The following is a 25,817-nucleotide window of genomic DNA, read 5'->3' on the forward strand; positions in this document are numbered from 1 at the left end:
TACCAATGTCTTCCCTGTGTGGCATTTATTGTGAAAGAAATGTATTTGCAAAGGTAGAAAACAAGCAAAGCCAGCAATGTTGACGTGTACTAAAATGGTTTATTTTTTGCTACTGTAGGTATTGAGATCACATGACCAAGTACCTTCACAATTTGCCTAGTGTTGCAATTGCAAGTCACACAGTTTACCAGGTATTTAATATGCTGGCCTTGTACTTGCACTATATACTACATTTGTGGTTATTTTTGTAGTGCTTCATGTAGATGGACTGCTTCTAAGCTCTGCAGTAGTCAGTGCTATTACACACTTGATTCATCGCCTGCAAAAGGATGAAGGGCCCAGTTGTTCGAACTTGTCGCATGGGACTGTCCCTTTCCTGAATTGAGCATGTTGCACATACGCTATCCATCCGGCCTGCAACAATTTGCCAGAACGTATCAATATGCCCGGGTACTCGTACCATTAGGAAGCTAGTGGCATCACATGCCTAAGAGTAATGCCATTTTCTAGATATTGCCATCCTATATTCAGGTACTCAAACTATATGGAAAATTGTGTTGATTTATTTATTGTGAATTGGTTTAAGAAAATTAAACAGTACACAATTATGGCGCAGATATGGCAGATTTTGCCATTAAATGTTCATGTACTCAGATCATTTGGCAGGTATGGTTATACTTTGGGTCGCTGTAGACATGACATGGCAACATGAGTGCTTCACCTCATAGCTTACCTACTTCTTTTGTCTTCCCCAATAGCGCTTTGAGGAAGCTTTGAGGCGGTCGTTGTGACCTAACCTTACTTAATATAACTGGAAATTCCCCCTTTTACCACTGGCTAACTCTTTCCCTTTCTTACACCCCTCTTCCTTTCTTCCCTTGGAACGGCCTCCGGGCGCTGTGTTCACTAACAGACGAGAGCCCCTGGCTTTTGCTACACTTTCCATTTAGAGCAATGTTTTGGGAAAAATTATGCACCAACAAGCGCTCTCTTCATTTAGATAATAATTCCCATGAACATGGGATACTGAAAATGAATTCCTGTTTGCAATATTGTTGTATATGTTGTTGTCTACTTATTAATTGTGAGAGTGCTGTGTGGGGTAGCAGTTGAGTGGGAGCGTTGTGGTGTTTTGCCCTGGACGCAATGTTGTCTAGAAACTGCCCTAGACTCAGGTAGCTGATGCAGCACTGGGGACAGGTCCACACATACAAAGGGTCCAACTTTAATTTGGGGCACTCAAAATGAAATCATGCTTTACTCCACATCCTCAAAAGAGAAGTGTGCAGGCAGCAAGACTTGTGCATGAATGTGAATTACAGGGACCTCGGTTGCATGTTTAGTCCGGTGTGAAACCATCGCTCTGACTGCCCTGGGTGGCGGGAACTGAGCTGAATTATTAATGTGTTGATGGTAGGTTCTCGCAAAGGGTCTCACTGTTGTTGGAGGGAGGGGAGTGACCTATATAGATAAAGTAATGAACTTTAAGAATCTTCCTCGTTTACAATATTTTTTTCGAAGTAGTTAATGATTAAACACAGTCAAACACCAGAGCAAGCAGATAGATTTTATGGGAAAATGTCCTCTTTGCAAGTGAACAGATCAAGTGATTTTTTTCAGTTGTGCCTGGAGGAAAGAGGCAAGAACATTCCATGGGAGAGGCATTTCCAGAGACAGGCTTTTAAAGGATGGCAGTTGCAATAGTACAGCTGTGAAGAAATCCCGAGCCAAGAGCCAGGCCGACATATTACTGAGAAAAGGTCTTGAGTTACAAAACTGTTTCTCAACTGGGAAATCCCAGTGAAAAACACTTTGCAAATCAAACCCGATATAACCATTAACCTTTTCATGCACTATACCCATCATGAGCCAGCAATGCTATGCAAGAAGCATGAAGGTTTCCGTAGTGTAGTGGTTATCACGTTCGCCTCACACGCGAAAGGTCCCCGGTTCGAGACCGGGCGGAAACAATTTTTTAGAGGAAAAACTCTCTAATCCGATTTCGTTTCGTATTCAGTGTCATATGAAACTGCAAAATTTTAAAAAACACTTTTGAGGGATTATGAAATGAGTGTATATTAAACTATTGTAAAGTAATTGTATTGGTTAATGAACATGGGAGGCTAAAGTTAATTTGCACTCGGATTACTGTCTTCGAAATCCAGAGATGTAACCATTTTACCTTGGGAACAGTTACATAAGGCAGCTCCAGCAAGGTAATGAACACATTCTGCATAGCATTGGGCCCGTGGATTTCTCAACATCTATGATGGTCTATTACACCCCTCCCCACCATCAGAAAAACTCAATCTGGAGACCCTTTCTATTGCTGCTATAGTTTAGCAAATAGTTTGTTACAGAGAGTGAGTACACGAGGCACGGGGGTGGGAGGAGAGGGGGCATTGAGCAGAGCTTGAAGCCCTGGAACATACGCACTTCACCATCACACGCACATGAGCCTCCATGAAGCTTGCCTGTATTCAGACCAACCACAGAATCCAGGAGATGCTGGAACATTGTGTTAGTTCCCCATTAACATGATGATGTCATGTTGGAGGATTGCTTAAATACGACCATGTTATGGGCTGTTGCTCTGGGCTCTGTTTAGAAAAGACTGAGTTTGCTCCATATGTGCTCCTCACTCCACATCTCCAGGTGAGATGAGGCACCGTAGTGTCTAGTGCAGTATTTGTGCATTTAGAATTCTATAACTTGTGCACTCAGGCCCGGCTGAAGATATGTGGGGGCCCATTTCCACATGATGGTTGCCCCCCCCCCCTGCTTAGGGGGGAAAGCAGTCTGAGGCACCAATGGGTGGCCTACATAATAAAAGAGATAACAATAAGGTTAATAGAAGCCAATTATCACGAGATGGCGAGCCAACGGGGAGCTGAAACACTGAATGGTCGCTGAATAGCTACAAATAGGGCTTTGAATCCTTCTTTGTAAGCAAGTGATTGACGCGGAGGAAACAGTGTTGAAAGGCAACGAGGTGATAACACTTCTGTTTTTCCCAATGGAAGTGACGGCCAGACGAGCTCCAGCAAACGCAGTGTGTAAGGCGAGCGCTGCAAAGTGCACACTGTAAGCTCCAGAGTGTAAGTAATTCATAAAGGAATATATTACTGTGTTATTAGACTGCTGACTAGAAATATGGGGGCAGGTGCGGGGCAATCACTGAGGCGCGAGGCCCGAGACCCATTCCATTTGAAATTTTTGAAAGGCCCTGGCGCCGACATCCCTGTGTGGGCTATTTATATGATTGCATAAATGTGCTGCATATATCAACAGTAAGATGCGTTGTCCTTTTTATATTAAAGTTGTTATAATGTAAGAAGAATCTAAAAAGAGCCTTCCCTGGGCGGACTAGGTTGTTGAATGCCCTGTGCGGCACACCAGGCTGTTCCAGTGCAGAGAAACACTCTCCATGACCCACTCGTTATTCTAGCAATGACTCAGCCTCCCGTGTACACGTGTCCCGGACACACACACTTATTAATGGCTATACTGCCTCCAGTGGTCAAATAGGAAGTTGCATCCCCTCGTACCTCTGTCGCTGGGATCGACTTTCTCTTGTGGTGAAATCAACTTTCAATACAAATGTTTACGGGCTATTTGAGCATTGCGATTTTTCCACTTTGTTATATTGCTTTTTAAACAGGTGTCTGTACTATCGTGACAAGCTTTACATTCAGAACGTGAAGCAAACGTACAGCAATATGAAAACGGAAAACTAATATTTGTACACGTAAAGATAGTTTGAATGTAGTGATAGTATTGAATGTGATATAGCATAATTAATTTCGATAAGGCTCCCATGACTAGCAGTACTAGGACCAGAGAACCATAGAGTTATGTCTACATCATTAATATATTGCCGACGAAGTCCTCATCCCACATATTATACACGTTCACCCAAGCCTTCTTAGCGCAGTAGGCAGCGCGTCAGTCTCATAATCTGAAGGTCGTGAGTTCGAGCCTCACAGAGGGCATTTGCTTTTGCTCTATTCTACTCTTTCAGTTGTTGTTAGTCACCATTTTTTTCACATGTTCACTCATTTCCCTCCCAGTGATCTTTCCCCTTTATTGCTGTAACAATGCCCTTCTTTTGAATACATCTCAAAGATGACACAGGAGTGCCAGCTCATCTGATTTAAAGATTCCCTTGTACATGTCTGTAAAGAAAGGATGTGATCTAAGGAAAGGATGGTCCTGCACCATAGGCCAATGTAGATGAACCCAGGAGTAACCCATCATTGGTTATGTTCAGGGGTGAGTGGGAAAACTACATTTGGGGGGGGTAGGGGGGGCTAAGTGGTGATCGGAGGGACCACTTCGGAAAACAGGCGGGGCAACCTTGGAGGCTCCGCCCCCACGGTTCTACCCCTCCCCCCACATGGTCTGGTGCAGGGACCAACTATCAAATGGTATATTTTAAAGCGCAAATTGCAGAAAGGCGATGGAAGTCTTTCTTGAAAGTAACAGCTTTAAAGTTTTACTGCGTTTGTTCAAGTACATTTATCTGAACAAACACAGTATAACTTCAACACTGCCAATTTCTGGAAAGGCTTCCCTTACCTCTCTGCCTAACAAAATGCAAGTGCGCACATCCAGGGGTGCAACTAGGCTAAAATGTAGGCGGGGCTAACCCTTCAAATGTTGGGAGATGCGCTAACTTCAGAGACAGTGGAGGAGTGGCAAACGTACTTGTTTAGGGGCATCTAACTTCTTTACTCATTGTAATGAGACCCTTCTAGTGCAGCTTCAATGTTACAATCCGTTAAATCTCTCTTTTAAGTCTGAAAACACCCACTTCTTGCAGATTCTGAAGGTCCTAGAAAGTGTGGAAATGGCATGATGGTGTTCAATGAAAGACTAAATATCATAGCATAACAGGACATTGCAGAGTCTGGAGCAGTACTTTGGGCGGCCCATGCAACTTTAGTGGCCGGGAGCAACAGGGGAGAAAATGTAATGTTGATTCAACCGCAGATGGTCTGCTATACTAGAATCTCTGCTGCACTGACTGGCTGGTGAGACCATGTCTGCCTGTCAAATCAAGTGATACGAGACTGGGGAAGGGCCAGTGTAGCAATAATGCAATTCTATGTGACAGTGTTGGAGCTACTAGCAGAGGAGCACCATGGTAAACCAGTTTGTCCCGACAATTATTAAAACTGTCCTATTGTAAGGGTGCAAACGTAATCACTTATAAGCACTCCAATTTTGCAGTTGAAGTCAGGATGAGATTACATTATTTGCCCGGGATTACACACTTACACTAAACAGCAAAGCAGGGATTTCAACCAACTTCAATTTGGGCACGGCCACCTTCTTCCAGGCTTTACTTGGAACAAATATTTAAGTTTTGAGTGTCAAGGCCTACAATAATACTGTCCTATAGAGTTTACTTGCAAAATACACAAATTGCATAGTAAAGCATCAGCACAACATGTAAATCCTTATAGCAGCATGTTGAGCATGGCTAACAATCTCAATGCTATACCTAAATACAATGCTAAATTGTCATTTTTCATTTGTTATCTTGATCACTTTAATGCAACCACACATGGAAGGTGATTTTGCCTAATGTATTACACTCCTCGGATGCTCCAAAGATCTGTTAATATATGAATATTACACCTGATACGTTATTGAATATTTATATTAATCGCAAAAGTGCCTCTCGTCCTTATTTAGCCCCCTTTCCCCAATCTCTCCCATCTTCTCGTGTTTGTCATGTGTTTGTCATGCGTTTGTCCTCCCCCATTTCAACATATAAGAATGCAGAATTGTTTCCACACTAAGTTGCGGCGCATAACATATGGCTATACTTCATTGTGGTTTAAGTAAGCCTTATTACAATCTTTCTATTGCTAGTCAGTACTCTAGCTGAATCTTCCTAACCTTTATATATAGCAACATTTGTTTAACTGTTGATCATTAAGTGGTTTTGTAGTCAATGGATTACTGCATTATGCCGTAGATATAATGAATTTATATCTGTACATGATATACTTCAATAAAAACTATAAAACAAAAAAAAAAATTTGCATTGGTTACGCTCTAAAGAGAACAAGAAGATCCCAACATGGCAAAGAAATCATCAAAAGGGAACTATTGATCATACTTTTGTATCGAAGGCTTTACTGAGCATGATAAAGTCTTTCAATGTGGTGAAAACGGACAAAAGCGATCACAACATCTTAAAAACGACCAGGCACCCTTACAGGCCGGCGCAAGAATTCATGCTACAAGGCTTGGAAGCTAACCCGAGTGGCAATCGCCTTAGGTTAACGGCAAAAGCCATTAGTGAAATAACAACGGTTTATAAAACCATCAGCAACAAGCTTATTGATAAGCCAGTTGAAGCCGCTAATGCTGATTACGTGCCGTTATTGGAAATTTACCGCAGATCGAAGCAACAAGGGGGCCCTACGCACTTAGTCCATAAACACAGTTACAATAAGGAACTGGTAAAGCAAACAGCTGCCTTGAGAAAAATCCAGAGAATGGCAAAATCCAGTAACTCAATAAATTTGCAAGCGAAATACCACCTTGCGCAACGCAGGTATAAAAATTGGGTGAGACATCAGCGTGCAAGTCTCCTACAGCACGACGCAGAACAAATGCTGCGTATACTTTCAAAGAAAAGCAGCAAAGAATTCTGGTCTTTGATTCATATGAAAACAACAAGTACCCAGACCAGCCTCCAGAATAACGTCAGCGAAGAGAAATGGGTGGACTTCTTTGCGTAGCTATATAAAAAGGAGGATAGTCGGATATCGAACATCCGGAGGTGCCAAGTGCCAAACTGGGAAATACCCTGCGATCATGATATCATTACATCAAAAATTACAAAGCTAAAAAACTAGAGCGCCAGGACCGGACGGCATCTCCAACATAGATTTGAAGACCAACGTTGTAACTTGGGCTCCACTTATTAGCCAGATTTTCCAGAACTGTAACACTTCTAAATCTGTGTCTCCCTCTTGGAAGACTTCAAATGTGGTCCCAATCTTTAAAAAAGGAGCGAAAGAAGATCTGAGAAATTACCGTCCCATAGCGCTCTTGGACGTCATCGGGAAGTTATTTGGCTCTTGTGCTCTGGACGGCCTGAACAACTGGCTAAAGGAATCCAACTATAGAGATCAATTCCAGACGGGGTTTGTCAGAAACATCGGCACCTCAGCAAATATTCTGGTACTATGCTCCTTGAAAGCAAGGGTCCAACAAGGAGCGCCGAGAATATTCATGGCCTTCGTCGACCTAGTGCAGGCATTTGACCGTGTGAGCCGCGAGCGACTGTGGACCAAACTAATTGGCAAGAATTGCCCAGGGAAAATCTTATCCCCAATAAGAGCTCTCTATGAAGATACCACCATGAGAGTCCGGCTGAATGGGGCAGGGTCACTGTCAAAGGTTATTCATACCGCCCGAGGAGTAAAGCAGGGCTGTCCCTTAGCTCCAGTACTGTATAAGGCTATATAGCAGACCTGGAAGACGACTTTGCCAAAACTAGGTGCGTTCCCCCATCATTAGGAGGAGAGAAAATACAGAGACTCCTCTATGCGGATGATATCATCCTATTAGATCAGACAGCGGTGGGGCTCCAAAGGCAGTTGAACAGTCTTCTTGTATACCTGGGAAACAACCATTTAGAACTAAATAAAAGCAAAACCAAGATCATGGCCTTCGAAACTACAACTCGAACAGCAGGCAAAGAAAAATGGAGCTTGGAAAACGAAAAAATTGAAATCGTAAAGAGCTTTAAATACTTGGGAGTGACGCTAAGTAACAGCCCCACGGAAATTCCAATGCAGGAGATGCTAATAGCCAAAACAAAGACCTTGTCATGCCAGGCACGGACAATCGACATGAAATACGGAAAGTTCTCATTGATTCCAGTACTGTCTTTCTTTAAAACCAAGGTCATCCCGAGTATAACGTATGGAGCCGAAGCCATGCCACAAATCCCGAGGCAGTTTTGGGACAGGTTGGAGGGCCAATTTTGGAAGAAGGTGCTGGGACTGCCAACGTCTGTTCCCATATGTCACATCAGATAAGAACTCTGCCTACCATCTGTAAAGGGGATGGTGGTGAAGAACACTCTGATGCTCTTCAGGAAAGTAATCATGGACTCGTCAGTGCCTGTTTTTGAGATTCTGAAGAACGAACTGGCCAGCGGGAAAAACAAAATACTAACATCATGGGAAGAACACTTTGAAAACCTGTTACAAGAGGTGGCCCTCACTAGAGCAATCCTAATACAAAATCCAACGAAGGTGGTGAAAAAGCTGACCGAATTGGATTGGATCAGAAAGCAGGATAATGTAGCCTCGTATAAATCAAGCAAAAACCTTCCGATAAGCCAAAAGAGAGTCAACGAAGTGAGAGGGTATTTGAAAAAATTCCCGGACAAAAAGCTGCGTAACACCTTCCTCAGAATCAGATTGAACCTCTTAAAAACAAATGAGATCTTGGCCAGAAGAGGAGAAGTAACCACGGATAAGTGCTGGTATTGTAATACCCAGCAGGTGGAATCCGTCAGACACCTTCTGTTAAAGTGCAAGGGTACCCACGAGGCAAGAGAAATCTATTTAATGAAACACCTGAGCAGTGTAACTACAGCTGACGAAGAGGACTGGTGGAACGGCTTACTGGGGGGGCGGGGGGAAACCGAATGGACAGTGGCAGTGACTTTGTTCTTTAAAAAAATTGGACTAGTACAGGAGTACAAAAACCGTTCAGGTGCGAAAAGGACAGTAACACAGTAATGGAGACAGGCGTAAGCAGAAGCCTAAAATCCTACTCTCTAAAGCTAGGATCTCTTGAATTTAACTTGGATGGAATGCAATTTAATCTAATTTGGAGGGTGAACCTTCATCGGCTTGTTTGTTTTGTTAAAATTGTATTACAATTAAATCAAATAAAAAATAAAATAAAAAAAGAAACAAGTTATTTGTTTATAACCTTTTCAGCCTTCTGCCACGGTCAGATAACGCCATTATGTATTTTATTATATGTGAATGAATTTAACAAGTAGATTACTACATGAAGCAAGGATGTAATCCGTCCATTTTCATGTCCCTGGTCTGCCTTTCTTCCCAGTGGTGTTCCGAATAATGTTACTCTGTTAGGAAGAAAAACGAACGCACTAACTACTTATTTCTGAAACCCATGTCCCATTGGTGTTATTGTGCGAACACAGTCCTTCTGGGAGAAGACAGGCAGAGCAGGCGTTAATTAACTTTATGGACCAGTTTGTAAGCCAATCAGCTGCTTATTGCAAATCTCTGTAGAGTCTGCAGGAGGCACAATGTGGACGTGGGGACCAATATAAGAGATAACTGGAAAAAGCAAACATTGCTAGCGAAGTATGGGAGGCACTCTCTAGGCACATGTGTCTGGGTCACTGGTACCTGCATGAAGCCCGGATAGCTCAGTCGGTAGAGCATCAGACTTTTAATCTGAGGGTCTAGGGTTGAAGTCCCTATTCGGGCGGTTTCGTTTTAACAGTTTGTGTTCACTTTTAAACATAGAGCCACGGAAGTAATGTTTCGCCTCTCAATAATTCTGGTTTGGGCTACTGGTTATTGTGATGTTTGAAATATTATGGTCATAATCTCAGTAGACGCACAATTATAACGTGATCAATGCAGATATGTTTCATATACCAGTAGACATAGGTACTGGCACTGTCTGTCTTAAATCTTGGACGCAGTATGTGGTGTGCCTGGGTAATGACGTCCTCCATCAAAATGCAGTTGCTCTTGGACTGTATGTAGCACCCATCCCATGCCCTTCTCTGGCATACATTGGGAACACTTTCTCTTAAATTGACAACTGCCCGTTTGGTGCACATTTAAATGGGAAGGACGCCGGGCGCTAACTTTAATATTTATGGGGTGGAGGGAAAGCATCATGTCACAACCTTTGACCCAGGTGATGTCATGGAAAGTGACATCACAGCTCCAGCAAATGGAGTAGGTGGCATTGGCGGCGGATGGGGATTGGTTCTGCCATATGGTGTTGGCAAGTGCCTGCCAGGGTCGGCCATCAGATTGGTGTTTAGTGCAGTGGTAAGGCCCGGCCGGGCTCTTAATGTCAGGAGTCGGGTGATGGAGGGGACACTTGTAGTTGGCAGCTGTTTTCAAGTTGCTGTTCCTTCCTGCTGGTCAGAGTCTGCCATATTCTGGGTCCCAGCTCCCAGGGGGCGAGATATGTGTGTGTTTTTTACCAAGGGAATTTTGGGGGACAGATAACGCTTGGGACCAAGTGAAAGAGGGGTGATTGGCATGGCAGGTAGGCGTGTGGACCCTGAAGCTCTCATGGATGCCTTTTGCTAAATATGTCAGGTGGGGTTATGTTGGTGTTGGCGGAAGTGGTGGCAGTGGTGTCCGCAGAAGGGGGTTGAACTTGAAGGGAGTGGTGCGACCACTGATGAGGGCGACCTCGAAAGGGTCCCTTGCTGCAGTGTTAGCATGTAACACACCCACACACACTTGGGCACTTTCGGTGGGGGATAGGAGAAGGAGGGGGGCCATGGCTAGCAGGGAGGATATGCCTAGGAGGGCAACTAGGGGGAAAGGGTTGAGAGTGGGTTCTGGAGATGCAGTGGACAACCCATGGATCACATGGCGGTTGTGCGGAACGGGGGCCCTGCAGAGCGTAGCAAAAGGGGCAATGCAAGGGGTTAGGGATTGAAGGAAGGCTTATGAGGGCGGCCAACCTGCAGTGCCTGAGAAGGGGAGAAAGGACAGAGGTGAGAATCTGGGTAAAGGGCTGGGGCAGGATACCCCAGCCCTTATGATGAGAGCAATAAGTACGTGTGTTAAGGCATAGGGGAACACCGGGGGATGCTGCATAAGCACAAGTTGTGTGACTATGCCAAATGTCACACGTAAAATCTGGTAGATAAACTGAAATCAGCAATGTGGTCATATGCGCAAGCCTGTATTTTTTACGCTTATTGGGGACACCACCAAACACACATTAGTAGAAAAAATGACAAGTGACTATTCCGGTGGATTGGTGAACAATGTATTCAGAAAAAGCAAGCAACAGAACAAAACCAAACCAGTGAGAGTATGAGACTTCGACACAAGTGAGAACCCCTTCCCTACAAGCACAATTCTTTTATACCCAAAGGAATACATGTTTTTCATTGGAAGGAAAGGTCAGGACAGAAAATCGAATCAGACTGAAACAATGTTACAAGCAGGGAACAAAGCCCCTCTATCCAATTCTTTGATACCAGCCTTCATGTAAGACAGTGTTAATCAGGCAGGACATCATAAAGTGATACATTTAGTGGAACTGAATATACTCCTCAAAGGTTCGCACACGGTCTGAGGCAGGAGAGCACGTTTACAGTATGATAAATTCCATCAGCTTAAGCCGCTTTTCCTAAGAATTCAGGAGCCTAAAACATGCTTCCATATGCCAAACAGGAAACGCTTCAGAAGCGAGAGTTGTGGAGGCTATATCTACACACTAGGGAAGAGTCTTCATTGCAAGGGCATGCATAGTAAAGCCTATAGCCTCACCTTGCACGGTCAATAGATAGTTGTTTAAACATGGCAGTTTGCAGTACCGACTCAATATGATAATGCAGCAGAATGTTAGGGGAATACATACAATTTTTTCGATTCCAGGCTTACCCCCACAATCCCCTTCTATGAGACCTTCACTCCATTCTCATTGAATACATCTTTAGGGGAACAAACATCACATCCAGGCATATCATAACATTTTATTTCTTCTATAGTATGGCAGTAAAGCACTCGGACAGTCAAACTTCAGAGCAGGTGGAGCATGCTTGATAATAAAGACAATTACAAACCATCAATAGACTGGACAGACTTAGAATTATGAACAGCGCTATGAGTGGGAGTAGCAGAAATGGAAGGGATGGAGCCTGGCCCCCGGATCTGTTGGCGTGTCACCTCCATGCTCCTTTGATCATCTCCCTGAGCCGCTGGGAGTATAGTATTGGGCCGCAGTACTGGCAGTTGTCTCTGCCTAGTTCTTCGCTATGGTCGGCACAATCCTGCAGGTGGGCCCTTGTATGCTGTCACGTATGGCCTGCAGGTGTTCCCAGTACGTGCGCCCGGTTGCCTCCATCTCCCTCTATCTCTGCTTCTGTGCTGCTTGTTGGTGTGTGCCGTATGGGAGTGGGGGCTGTGCAGTGGCTCTGGGCTGTTGTCAGGGGAGCCATATGTAGGTGTGTCAATGTCTGACTCAGGTTGTTGTGCACGCCGATGAGGGGTTTCTGGGGACTGAGCATGCTGGCAGAGGTGAGGGCTTTCTGGTGTTGGTGAACGCTGGTAGCTGTGAATGGGCCCAGGGGTTTGTGGCCCTTCTTCATGCAGTGACACTGGGCGGATGCCCCCTGTGTTTCCACAGTCGGCCTGCCTGGAGGTGTGGCCTGGATCTCAGACCCTACTGCTGCAGGAGTGTGTTGTGTGGGCTTTTGCAGTGGTTCTGGTGGACCGTGGAGTCGATGTTGACCTGGTCCTGCTTGGTTGCTGTGTCTCACAATGGGACTTCTGCCTCGGAGTAGCTTGTCTGTACCTTTGTGAGGTGGTGGCGGACCATGAAGACCTGGATGCGCCACTCCCAGATGGGCCTGCCACCTCGTCCTCCTCGGATGCCTCTGGCGATGCGTGGGTGCCTGTAGGGGACATAGAAAATGTTGTCAGGTACGGTTCCCCCATGTATGTTGGCATGCAAGACACATTTACTATGGTACGGAGTGGGACCCCACACATTTGGGCAGATGGGCATGGTTGGTCAGAGGAGATTGCATTTGGGCCCAGCATTATGGGGATGGTTGCAGCAGCGTGTGTGTGACACATGGCCAGTTGGTCTTTGTCCTGTGTGTGTGTGTGTGGGCAGGGTGTCCATGCTGAGGCAGCTAATGTTTGGCATGTATGTGTGCGATCCTCCATGCGCCTGCAACCTCTCCCCGGGTGGCACTCAGATTGTGGGGGAAGGTGTGGTGGCTTACTCCATGGCACTGGCATGGCTCTATGGGGCACTGCTGTGCAGCCAGCAGGATTAGGCTGTGGTGTACAGTGATTGGCTAGCTGAGCCCATGTTGGTGTAGCGGGACGTGTACTTCCATGTGGCTTGTCTGCCATTCCAACATGGGGCACACCTTCCCGCTGCTGTAATGCACAGGGATGCCCTTGGTGCCCTGCCCCATGGCTGCTGTGGGAGGTGGTTGATGTGCCTCCCCCTCACTCCTCCCTGTTGGCATTCCCAGCTTCTGGTCCTGACATGTGTCCCTGTCCAATGGGGCATTGTATGCTAAACTGTCATTTGTGCATGCACTTTGCTGGGGGGGCTGACTCACCTCCTACCTCCTGGCTCCTGGCACCCACCACCGCACCTCCGGCTCCCTCTGTTCCCTCCATATCCGGCACTCTGCTGCACTTTTCCTCCAAGGCAGTGAGGACTAGTGGTTCCATGGTTCCTCCTCCAGTCACCAGGGACTCCTGCCGGTGTTTGGACAGCAGTCCATGCATCCGGACCCTGAGGTCTTTCCACCATTTACGACAGTCCCCCCGGGATGATGCAGTAGTTCCGCCAGGAACAAAATAACTGCTGTGTGGTGGGTGAGTACGAGGTTATACCTCCTGGGAGAGGGCTAGAGACGGTCTGCTTGAAAAAACAAGCATTGGTATAGCCAAATGTTTTGGCTTATGTTTAAGTATTAGGCACTTGCCAGACACTGCTATTATATGCCCAGGTACTTGCACCATTATATTTATTTATTTTTGCATCTATTAAGTGCTCTAAGCCTGTAAGCATCATGGCACTGGTTACATACAGTAGAGAAACACAAACAGAGAAGCATAAGGTGTAGGTTGCGTACAAATGAGAAAGTCCGCTTATAACAGCCGCAAGTGGGGTTGTAGTCAGGGAAGTGATAAGTTTGAATAAAAGAGTTGCATTTTTAGCTGTTTCCAGAACACCCAATAGGATTATTTGGATCTCAGTGTCGGGGGTAAGGAATTCCAACTCTTGGAGGCAATGATCAGGAAGCTGGACCCTCCAGCTCTCTGGCGCTTGAATCAGGTAATGGTCAGTTGGTGTGAGTAGATCAATTGCATGGGCCGAGAGGATAGGGCTTTGGATAGCTTCTGCGATAGGTATTTAGGTGCTGAGTTGGAGAGGCATTTATGGGTGATTGCTAGAGTTTTGAAAGTTTTGCAGCTGCTACCATTGATGGCCAGTTAATACCACTACGGCAGTGCCGGGCAAGTGCCTTTCCCATGCCTGCACAAAAGCCCAAACTGTTGGCCTTGCCAATGCTTGTTTAAAGTTGAAAGGAGGCTTTAGCACCCATGTTTTAGGATTGCAGATGCTCATGTGGTGCTGGTATGAATCATCAAAAAAGGAAGAAGTGTCGCTATGCCTGGGGTAAAGAGCTGAAATGGGGTCATTTGATTCCTGGGGCTCCCCTGAGTAGCTCTATGTATAGGCAATAAATGAAAGGGTCCATTTTTTGGGAAAATAAATATTCTTAGCACAATATATGAGATACAACCGTGAGGCATTTTTCACATAACAAACGTTTTTTTTTTTAAATATATAATATAATATATGTCAAGCATTAGACAAGTGAAAAATCAACAAAGAACTACCAGAGAAAAAGCAACAACAAAACTGTTTTATGAGTCTTCAAACATATAAAACAAATTGGTGCGGTGTGGCACACACCTAAATTCGATCTGTTATTTCATCACAGAAAGAAATGCATTTAAGTCAAAAACGGTGGTATCCAAAGAGCAACAGATATGCAGAGAGGTAAAGATTTGATAAACTGAAAAGATATAACCGGAAATGCGGTTATTGTTGGCAGCAAGGTGGTAGGACCTGGGTATGTCTATCTGTCCTGCCAGGGTCTTGGGGAAAATTCTATCCAAGACAAACACCCTTTTGTTGTGCTGCTCTAATCGAGGAGTCAATCCTTAATGTTCCCAGTGTGAAGATCTGGAAAAATAAAATCAAGACAGAAATGGCCTGGGATTATTATTCAGGTATATCGTCTGTTTCCAAGGTTTTGCCAACGCAGTGGGGGAATCTATTCCAATGGAGGTGAAAGGATGTGTGGGTAGAGGAAAAAATCCCAGCACTCCCCTCACGTTCTTGCGTTTCGGCGGAGACTGGTCCCATAAAGGTTAAGGATCAGTTTTAATGTTCCGCCTTCTTCAGGGCTGGTGAGTTCTGCAAGGAGAATGAAGTAAAGGAGGAGTTCAGTGTAAAGAGGAAAGGAAAGATTGTAAACAAATAGAGTGTGAGTTCCCTACCATAGGTATCCTGGTAGCTAGGTGAGAATTTAAAAATGAAGTGCGGTCGTGAAAATTGCACTTAACATAAAATCTCCACAGTCAAAGAAATAAATAAATAATTAAACTAATGGTAAAATCACCAAGCACTTACTCCTGTGTCTGCCTATAAACAGGGAAGTGGTGGAAAAGAAGTGATCTCATTCTAATCCAGCATGCTCCCCAACGGTGGTGCCCCACAAACCGAGTCCTCCCTGCTTGTACCAAATATGTGGTAAATCATGAAGGGTACCTGGAAGTCTGTTAGGGAACAGATCCAGTGTGGCGGTGCCGTGGAACTCCCGAGGGGAAACACGAACAACACTGCTGTGTAATTCCAAGCGGGCCCGCTGCAGTCAGGGCGGCCGTCAGCTGAATGGGACCGGGGAGGGGGGAAAAAATGAAAAGAAGGAGGGGGAAAGGGTGGGGGGGAGGGAAATTGTCAGTGGAGCGCAGGCAGATTGAGAAATTATGCGCCGGAGTGGGCAAAAACAATGAATAAAAAGAAAATCGGAGAGATGTAAGAGGTGTCTCACCTGAGAAGTCTTCGTTTCGTGTGCGCGGACAGAGTGAAAAGCTTGCTCTGTGTAGTGCAGGGCGAGGCCTGTCTGTGACGGGAGACGCCGAGCTGGAATGTGAATGCTCATAGTGGGCGGGAGGGGGAAACGTGTCGGGTCTCGATTGGCAGTCAGTGCCACGCCCGCATCCTCAGCATGACTCAACCAATGAGTCTGTGCGGTGCTTCATGAAGCGAGCCCGTGGCGTGGCTCGGTTGCCAGGGAAACACCTGGAATGAGCCCGTAGGCGGGGCGGAATAGCCACAATGGGCGTGCAGCATCCGCAGAGAGTCCGCCTGCAGAACAGAATGCAGATGCCGACTGGGGGTATGTACAAAGTCCGCATGAGCGGAACAGGTGGGCTGGGCCCCCAGGAAAGGGTGGAGAGGAGGAAGGGGGGGGCTGGGGGAGGGGGAAGGGGAAAAGGGGAAAGGGGAGGATAAAGATTCTGTAGGGACTTGCTCGAGTCCCACGTGAGGATATCGAGGAATCATAAGGTGATGTTGTAAACTAATATGGTCCCCCACCAGGAGGGGACTGCATCCAATGTGCGTGTGGGTGGGAGGAACAGTCCACAGTAAATAATGGACATGGATGGGCTGGTCCTAATTAACAAGATGTCTGTTTAGAACTGGGGAATGTTAAGTTCATTTAAGCCATGTTCACAGGTGTCCAAACGATGGATCCATCTGGCTTCTAATGCGAGAAGTGTGGTTTGGACGTTGGGACCTGATTCGACCCTTTCTAGTACCCACCACATGAGGTCATCTGGTGTATGTCGATGCTCTAGGTAATGTGTTACCATCGGTGATGTAGTAAGCTTACAGCGAATCCTGGATCGATGTTCGGATATGCGGGTCCCCACCTTGCGTGTGGTCTGACCTACATATCTGTATCCACATGGGCATTGAATACAATAGATTACCTGGCTGCTCTTACAATTTGTGTGGTGTTTCAAGGTCTGTGGTCTCCCATTTATGAGAAAAGACTTGGTTTTCATGGTAAATTTACATACAGAACATGATCCGCACGGGAAATGTCCAGTGATTTTGCGTAAATTCCATGGTCCAGTAGTGAGAACGTCCCGTGTGTGCACAGAATGTACTAAATGTTCTCTAATATTCCTTCCTCTCTTAGGGGCAAATCTAGGAAGTGGTTCCTCTGGTAACATTAGCCTCACTATATGCCAGAATTTTTGAATAGACCTTTTGATTTGAAATGAGTTAGGGCCATGTGTGGTGACACATGTGGTCCTGTCTTGGGTTACCTGTTCTCGTGATGGCTCAGATGTCAAAAGGCTGTCTCGATTGGTGAACCTTGCCCTTTTCTGGGCAGTGGATACCAGCTTTTTAGGATACCCTCTTTGGTGAAGTCTTTCCGTCAGTCGATCCGAGTGTGTATAGTAATCCGGTAATGAAGTGCAGTTCCTCCTGATTCGCAGGAACTGCCCGTATGGTAAATTCTGTTGGACGTGGTGTGGGTGGTCACTTCTAAAGTGAAGCAGAGTGTTACGGTCTGTCGGTTTTCTGTAAAGATTACATGTGAGTTTGTTGGTTGTATTGGATATTTCTAGATCCAAAAAGTGGATAGACTGGCGGTGAACTGAATATTGTTATCACAGGCGTTGAGCCATAGTAGGAAATTCCCAAGGGAGGATTCATCCCCTGACCACAGAAAAATGATGTCGTCAATGTACCTCTGCCAATTGTGTATGTGTACCAACCATGGATTAGTTTGGTTGTACACATATTTGTCTTCGAAGGATGCCATAAATAGGGTGGCCAAACTCGGGGCGAATGTTGCCCTCATGGCTTTGCCCTTGATTTGTAGAAAGAATTGTTAATTGAAAATGAAGAAATTTTTACTCAAGGCTAATGTCAGAAGTTCAATGATGAATTCAGCCGGGACCCTAGATAGTGTGCTACTGTGGGTCAAGTGTTCGTAAATACAATCAATGGCTGCCTCTTGAGGTATGGACGTGTAAAGTGATTTGATGTCAAGGGTGACTAGATATTGAGAAGTGGGGTCAAACGGAAGGCCTTCAAATAGTTGGATGGTGTGAGTCGTGTCGCGAAGATATGATCTAGTACCGATGCTAATGGGTTTAAAAAAATAGTCAATGAATCTACCGATGGGTTCCAATATGGAACCACACCCCGACACGATAGGGCGCCCTGGTGGGTTCCGAATGTCTTTGTGTATTTTGGGAAGGGCTTACAAACATGGAGTACGTTCCTGGGAGGAGGTCAGAAAGGATGCTTCTTTAGGTGTGATCCAATCCCGGTCAGCCGCGTAAGCTACCATCTATGCAATCTCTGTTGTTATTTCACGAGTGGGATCTAATTTAAGTGGACGGTAGCTGGTCTTGTCCTCAAGTAGGTCCATAATCATGTGACAGTATTGTTCGTTGGTCATGATTACGATTCCACCCCCCTTATCAGCCGGTTTTATCACAATGTTGGTGTTCTCAGCAAATTGTTTTAGAGCTGTTCTTTCTTTCTTGGTAAGATTCTGACATGTAGAAATATTCTTTTTGCTCATTTTCTTAATGTCCCTTAACACGCATCTTTCGAAAGTAATGAGATCCTGTGGTATCTGTCCCTCAGTGAGCATAAAAGTAGAGGGGGGTCGGAGACCGGTGTCGTTATTGTCCTCCGTATTTTCATGTTCATTAAAAAAGACACGAAGTCTTAAAGTCCGGAAGAATCGTCTCATTTCGACTTCCGTTTTATACCAATCAGTATTGGCCGTGGGGACAAAAGACAGACCCTTAGTAAGGACAGAAATGTGTCCAGATGTAAGATTCGTTGCTGCCAAATTGAAAATAGGTAGTATGGCATGCTGTGACGTTATCGTTGGCATCTCCCTTGTCTCGGACGTCTGCGTTGGCCCTGATATGGCATGTTTCATGGTCCAGGGTACATGGGTGGACCCCATCCTCCTCCCTGACCTCCTCTTCCTAAAAAAGGAAATTGTGGTAGTTGGGGGCCTGGGAACTGTTGTGGATCAAAGTGGGGTGTATATGGTGGATAGCTAGAATTGGGTCCACTGCCCTGAGGATCCACTGCTGGATCCAGAGAAGGTCACTCTTCTTCTTCCTCCCCGCCCTCTATTATTGCCAGCCCCGCCTCGTTGTTTATGTGTATTTATATAATCAGCTGTTGTATAGGGGTACACAACTTCCGTGTTAAACTCTTTAATGTCTTTTTGCAGTTTATTAGTTTTCTTGGTAATGGTGTTTGTTTTAAAAATATCTAACTGTTTGTTGAGTTCGTTCAGTAATTCCTGTGCGTTAGTGAGGGCAGAGTTGTTTTTGAACTTTAATTCCTCACTCTCTAAGATTTTCTGTAGGTCGTGGCTGATCCGTTGTGCAGTAGTTATAGTAAGGACCATAAGATCCCGACTGCACTTTGTGGCGATGAAACTGAAATTAGTCATATATTCTTTGTCTTCTAGGAATAGGCGTGGCTCATTTCTTACAATGAGACCCTCCGGGATAATACTTGATCTTAAGTACTCCCGAAGAAAGTGCCCATGTAGTTCAGTCCTGAAGGTTTTCTTTTTAAGTTTAAGAATCTCTTCCGTAGTATTGGTTAAAGCTCGAGGTAGGCTCAGGTCTATAGAATCAAAAAAGGACGGGCCTCTAATGAGCTCAGACGTTTGTTCTTCTGTATAGCTGAGTGTGGCGTTTTCTGCCATACTCAGTAAGGATGTAGTGCAGGGAAAACGGTCGTGGGGCACCAGATTCAGGAGGCAAAAACTAGTGGATAGACAGAATACAATAATTATAGAGTAAAACTTGTAAGTAGGCAGAAAAAGAAAATATGTGTATGGGTATACAGATGCTCTGCAGAATGGGGAATATAATTAGAAAGTTACGTAAAGTCCCCGTCGTGGAGTTCCCCAACCGAACAACAACCTAGGTTGTCAAAAACACAGAATAAGAAACATGAGCAACCCCCTCAGAGAAGGGGGAAGAAGTTCGGTCTAGCCCTTGGGGAGGCACTTGCGACACAGGGCATCTGAAACTATGAATCATCAAAAAAGGAAGAAGTGTCGGTATGCCGGGGGTAAAGAGCTGAAGTGGGGGTCATTTGATTCCTGGGGCTCCTCTGAGTAGCTCTATGTATAGGCAATAAATGCTAGGGTCAATTTTTTGGGAAAATAAATCCTCTTAGCACAATATATGAGATACAACCGTGAGGCATTTTTCACATAACAAACGTTTTTTTTACAAATATATAATGTAATATATGTGAAGCATTAGACAAGTGAAAAATCAACAAAGAACTAACAGAGAAAAAGCAACAATAAAACTTTTTTATGAGTCTTCAAACATATAAAACAAATTGGTGCGGTGTGGCACACACCTAAATTCGATCTGTTATTTCATCACAGAAAGAAATGCATTTAAGTCAAAAACGGTGGTATCCAAAGAGCAACAGATATGCAGAGAGGTAAAGATTTGATAAACTGAAAAGATATAACCGGAAATGCGGTTATTGTTGGCAGCAAGGTGGTAGGACCTGGGTATGTCTATCTGTCCTGCCAGGGTCTTGGGGAAAATTCTATCCAAGACAAACACCCTTTTGTTGTGCTGCTCTAATCGAGGAGTCTATCCTTAATGTTCCCAGTGTGAAGATCTGGAAAAATAAAATCAAGACAGAAATGGCCTGGGATTATTGTTCAGGTATATCGTCTGTTTCCAAGGTTTTGCCAACGCAGTGGGGGAATCTATTCCAATGGAGGCGAAAGGATTTGCGGGTAGAGGAAAAAATCCCAGCACTCCCCTCATGTTCTTGCGTTTCGGCGGAGACTGGTCCCATAAAGGTTAAGGATCAGTTTTAATGTTCCGCCTTCTTCAGGGCTGGTGAGTTCTGCAAGGAGAATGAAGTAAAGGAGGAGTTCAGTGTAAAGAGGAAAGGAAAGATTGTAAACAAATAGAGTGTGAGTTCTCTACCATAGCTATCCTGGTAGCTAGGTGAGAATTTAAAAATGAAGTGCGGTCGTGAGAATTGCGCTTAACATAAAATCTCCACAGTCAAAGAAATAAATAAATAATTAAACTAATGGTAAAATCACCAAGCACTTACTCCTGTGTCTGCCTATAAACAGGGAAGTGGTGCTGGTGACTGTTGGAAGGGATTGGAGGGCAACAGCTGAGAGGGTCAAGGGGCTCGTAGCTCTCGGCTGCTGCAAGCATGGGCTTGCTTGTACCAGTGAAGATAGCATACGTTTGGAGCAGCCCGATTGGCTGGGCGCCCTTCGTTGGGTGCTAATTTAGCAATAATACTCAAGTGGTAACGGCCAGGGGCACAGGGTACATGCCCGAGCACAGTGAGGACCTTTCTGATGGGCTTCTGTGCCGTTACCACCCAATATTGCAGGCAGGATTGGGTATTATTACTATTAACACCCAGGGCTTCACATATGGCAATCTGGGGTGCTGGCAGCAATGCTTGTGGCCTCCCGTTCATTCATAAGAGAAAATGACTCAATATGGCCACCATAGAGCTGGAAGAAAGGACTCCAAATGGAGCCCCTCTATCATTTTCATGGCGGCCAGAAGGAAGACTGAGCGGGAGAACCAGCGGGGCACCGCTGCTGCTGAAGGAATCAGGTAGGTGGGTGTGGGAGAGACAGAAAAGGAAGGGGGAGGGAAGGGAGGGTGTGGGGAAGATAGCAGGGTAAGGGAAGCAGCCGGCAGGTTGCTCAGAACACGGGTGAACATGACCACACTGAACATCCTCCTCCACTTCTCTTTCTTTCATGCTCGGCAGCTAGTTAAGTACACTTTCATTAATTGTTATATGTTAATGATTTGTATGGTAGTTTGTTTACAGAGTTTAGCTCGTGCAGCATCAGGACTTGATGGAGCATTTCCACATTAGTGGGGCAGGAGAAATTGCGGCCGAGACAGGGCTAGTGCTCCGGCGACCGCAACAATACTATGAGCCCCACATAGTACCAACGCTTCCTTCGTTCCGGCAACCGTAGTGAAAGCAGAAAGAAGTTGGTAGGAGCAATCTGCCCTGCTGTGATTACATACTCCGGGAGCGAAGAAACGCTCACTGTATAAAGATCACGCTGATCTCAGAAAACACGATCGCGACCGGCAATATCTGAAAAAACAGCGCCCCTGCAGGCTGTAGAGAGCCATCGCAGTTCTCATCTCTTGACGGGCACAATGCCATCTAAAACCTGATATTATCTATAATTATAAACAAGTCAGGTTGACTTGAAACAAGTCATATATAGAAACGTGTTGTTCTTGTGCTTTTACTGCTCCCCTCCTTGTCCAAAACTGATGTGTTAATAAAGGAAGTTTCTACACAGCAATGACGCTGGGGATATAACTTATTTTTTCATCTTTACTTTTGCCTGAGTGCCACTGCGCCTGGGACTGTGTGTATACATACAATCTAGAGGAGATCTTCTGAATGGGAACCGCCGAAAAAGATATCTGAGGGCACCGCTGGCAAAAGAAGCTAGAAGCAAATTGAGGGCAGAATGTCCAAGACCACATCTCTCTGAAGGTGCCATAGAGACACCCGAGATAGATGAGAAAATTGTCACATTTATGAGTAAATACGTAAAATATGTGAGGAAAGGTCTAGATAGGTCCTGGCGCTCATGCCAGGACAAGATGTTAGACATGGTGGGACCACTCACTAAAATATTACAGGTGGGCGAGGAGGCCAGAGAGAAGAGCGAACCTGTGGACCCGATGATTCTAACCGGGTGGGCCCAGAGAAGGATTTGTATAGTGGGTAATGCAAACTATGCTATTACCACAGAGAGGAGGAGATCTCTACTGGTGCAAATAGACCCAACACCGAGGGAGTTAGCCTCCTCGGAGACCGTGACTGCAGCTAAGGGGAAACTCTTTGGGGATCCATTCATCAAAGAACAAACAAAATTTGCAAATTCCTACACAGCGCTGGATAAGGCTCAAGCGTGTGTTTGGAAGAACGTTTTTCGAGAGGACCAGCAGAGGAAGGGGTCTCTCTGCCGGCAGTTTCCCATTCAACAGACCCTACAACGATAGGTCACAGTGGAGAGATCAAGAAGATTGGAGACAGACCCCTTTCTTCCCCTCCAGAGGAAGAGGAAGGGGCAGAGGCTCTCGACATGGAGATTGTCAACAGAATCCCACAGGTGAGAACAAACAACCCATGCTTAGTTACCCCAGCAGTAGGGGGGGAGACTAGCGGAGCATATAAAAAACTGGCACATTATATCCAGAGATACCTGGGTACTAGAGACGGTGCAGGGTTTTAACATAGATTTTCACATGTCACTGTTAGGAAAGATTTCCATTTATGTGTAATTTTCCCGCCAGTTGTGAACCCCCAAACTTTTTGCTTTGCTAAAACACCATTGTGTGACTTTACCAGAGGAGCACAGCCTTCTGCTGCACTCCTCTGGGCTTTTCGCTCACGTTATTATGGGGAAACTGACATGCCCTTAAAGAAAGTCAGTACTGGGAGACTTTGTTTCCCTTAGTCCTTTCCAATGTTGCAACTTTTCTGCAACATGTAACAAGTGTACAATGTACCTTACAGTACAGTGCACTTGGGTCTAATAGTCATTACCAAAGGCCCTAGATACGGTCGAAGAATTTTTTAGGAGATGTGCAGATGTGTTATGGACAGGGCTGGTGGCATCTTTTCATTTTGTATATATTTAACCCTTTCCTGCCAGGTAAATCACGATTACCGCGTATGGCACAAACAGGTGGCCTGGCTCCAAAATGGCCATGCCACAAGGTTCTTTGTCCTGTCCTTTGGCCATCTTGCCCCTTCAGCTTCCCCAGGTCGGTCCAGCCGATCTGGGTCAGTCCTTATTTGGGCATGCATTGTCCTGCGAAACGCCAAGCTTTCGTGGGCTTCTGCATGCTTTGTGTGTGTGCCTCCAGGATGTGGGTTGGAACGTATGGTTCCAATGCACATCCTGGGTGCCAGAGAGTCTGAGGTGCTGTGAATGCCTGGCACCACCGTGGTCTGTGATTGGTCCACGTATGGTATGCCTGAATGTGAGCAGATCTCCCATTGGGTTCTCTTCGTTTTGGCAAGAACGAGATTCTGAATAAGAGAAGGGCCCACAAAGCTATACCATGTCGATCTCTGGAGTTCTCACTGAACGAAGGATAGGATCCACGTATCCAGAAACTAAGAAGCCGAGTTGAGGAACCGCTGGTGACCCGCTGGAAGATTTGGCACCCTGAGCCCACTGTCGTCCCGTGGGACCCCTCTGGATCTGGTCATCCTAGAAGGTCTGCATAGACACTTAAACCCATTGGAATAGTGGGACCAACTAGTCTCGGCACCTTCATCAAACCCTGCAAGTAAGCCTTCTTGGAAGTGTCCCTGGGCCAACCAGCTTACGCAGAATCTTTGCCCTGATACTTCCGCCGTTTTGAGGAGACACTCGAAACTTGCTATGTCACTAGCTATGTGTGCACGGCACTCTCACACCGAATTTCATACACTTGGAGGGTCCCAGGTTTGGAGTAAAGTGAGAGAGACTATATGCGGTTACCGTGTCGCCCAGCCGTGGTGACGCACTTTGCAGGTGCCCTGCATTTGTGTCCCTCTTGCCCCTGAAGCCTGCTGCAGTGAAACTGGCTTGATCCATCCATCAGGAACGGAGAAATCTCCACTGTCCCGTTTGGGAATCATCACTGTATCTTTGTCGCTGAAAGCGGCAGAGCCACCAAAATGCCGCACTTGAACCTGCAACCAAAGTGGACTCGACTGTGGAAGTTTGGTCTGGAGTGTGCCGGGGGTCGGTGAGTAATTACAACCCTAACAAGTGGCCCCTAGCGCCTCCATCCATTTTTATGCACGATTGGCCCGTGAGGGCCCTTCTCCTTTCCACTGCTAGTGCAAACTAGCGAACTATTCCCAACTCTTGGAATCGACTCTTCCCTCAAGTGGAAGCCCTCTTCGAATAGTGGGAATCTATTCTTCATCGCCTCACACACCTTCCTGAGCTGCTACAGACCCTTGAAGAGACCCCGTTTTTACCATCTGCATTACCGCATCCGCCAGCAATGCAAGTACATTTGAGCAATAGGCTCCACTCTTCTTAGGGATTGGACTGCCTCTTAGTTAGGAGTGTGTTTGATGCAGAAGGGACTAAAGACTATTTGCACTGCCTGTTTCCTTCCCCTTTTAGGTTGTGGACCCATTTCGTGCATTAACCCTTTGGACCCAATTTGTCTTGTATATATGTATTTAAATAGGATTGTGTTGGCTTAAAAGTATTACTTTGTTTTGATTTGTGTGTTGAAACTCAAAGGCCTTGAAATAAATGTATTTGTATTTTTAATATATATACACATGACTGCGTGTGATTTCTAAGTGTCATTTGCTCTGTGTGCTCAGTGAGGCTTTTCAGTCACCGTCACCCATCCTGAAACCTAATCTTGACCTCCACCAAGCTACCTTGTTTGGTCTGGCTTGTCCAGAAGGTTACCCTGACCCAAGAAACTAGGGTGGCCTTCTGAACCTCTGCCCACCAGGTCAGAGTTGAGAAATCTGTCTTAACAGACACCACACCAGAGTAATCCTCCAAGAAATGTATGTCTAAACAAAGAAGACATACAGTTACTAGAGGAAGAACTGAGAGGGCTGGAAAGCAAAAACACTAGAAGCCAGGTGACAGACTCCTCAGTAGGTTTCATAAGCAATATGTTCCTAGTGAGGAGGAAACACAGGGTGAGACCAATCATAAATCTGAGGGGTTTGAACACATTTGTAGTTTACAGATGCTTCAAAATTGAAGGGATACACCTTCTAAGGGACACTCTAATTCAGGGCGACTGGCTCGCCAGGATAGACCTGAAAGACAGCTATCTGACAGCACCCATAGCACCAGAACACCGCAAATACCTAAGATTTATCTGGGGAGAGTCAAC

At 45.6% G+C, this 25,817-nt stretch overlaps 2 long non-coding RNA genes and 2 other non-coding genes across 4 annotated transcripts in view; 3 read left to right on the forward strand and 1 right to left on the reverse strand.

Moving 5' to 3' along the window:
• LOC138529514 (uncharacterized) overlaps positions 1-25,817 on the forward strand; it is a 420,126-nt gene that overhangs the window by 149,725 nt on the left and 244,584 nt on the right. The window lies entirely within an intron of this gene.
• Positions 1,898-1,970, forward strand: TRNAV-CAC (transfer RNA valine (anticodon CAC)). Its single transcript has one exon. It is a non-coding gene; the product is annotated as a tRNA-Val (tRNA).
• Positions 3,920-3,992, forward strand: TRNAM-CAU (transfer RNA methionine (anticodon CAU)). Its single transcript has one exon. It is a non-coding gene; the product is annotated as a tRNA-Met (tRNA).
• Positions 11,027-15,937, reverse strand: LOC138529515 (uncharacterized). The gene is made up of 4 exons (XR_011284844.1): positions 15,875-15,937; positions 15,592-15,710; positions 13,361-15,237; positions 11,027-12,676 (listed from the first exon to the last, which is right to left on the reverse strand). It is a non-coding gene; the product is annotated as an uncharacterized lncRNA (long non-coding RNA).

The sequence above is a fragment of the Ambystoma mexicanum genome (genome assembly GCF_040938575.1).
Source record: "Ambystoma mexicanum isolate Mex_15411 chromosome 12 unlocalized genomic scaffold, UKY_AmexF1_1 Mex_chr12_unloc.1, whole genome shotgun sequence".
NCBI classification, from domain to species: domain Eukaryota; kingdom Metazoa; phylum Chordata; class Amphibia; order Caudata; family Ambystomatidae; genus Ambystoma; species Ambystoma mexicanum.